Here is a 562-nt window from a genome sequence, read left to right as displayed (position 1 = left end):
GGCTTCTCCCGCCTATTCAGCGCTGTCCCACTCTCAGCACTCTCGTGGTCTCCTTGGCTTCTCTCTCCCGTGAGCGAGCTCTCTTCTCGAGTCTTTTCCATGTCCCATGGAGGTTGCCTTGCGAAATTCGGGCACACAAACGTGACCGGATAAGAGCGGAATTGCCTATGAGGAGAAGCTCACCTTAGGGAGCAGCAATGCCGAGTGTTTCGACAGAGGGTAGAGGGGGCGTTGTTTGGGCGGTTGCACAAAAGAGTGCTACGGTTGCACTGAAGGTTGCTTCTTCGTCTCCGACGAACTCTTCGAGGCAAAAAAGCTTGTATACGGGGTCGAGGTGGGACTGTTCGTGCGAGTTGCGCCACCAAAAGTGCGTAGGGGGCATATACCTGGGAAATGGATGTCTCTGAGTGGCCTTACTCGGTCGCGTGCACGGTGCATTCTCTAACGGCAGGACTGTCGCGAGCATGTGCGGTTCGGATGTTTTCGGGTAAAGGGTTCCGTACGGGATGTTCTTCCCAGGCTCCTGTGAACCGAGACTCTGCATCGTCGTGCTCCGGCTCCC

Source organism: Cryptomeria japonica, unplaced genomic scaffold (assembly GCF_030272615.1).
Source record: "Cryptomeria japonica unplaced genomic scaffold, Sugi_1.0 HiC_scaffold_55, whole genome shotgun sequence".
In the NCBI taxonomy this organism is placed as follows: Eukaryota; Viridiplantae; Streptophyta; class Pinopsida; order Cupressales; family Cupressaceae; genus Cryptomeria; species Cryptomeria japonica.
The sequence above is the reverse complement of the archived record's forward strand: the minus strand, read 5'-3'. Positions refer to the sequence as shown.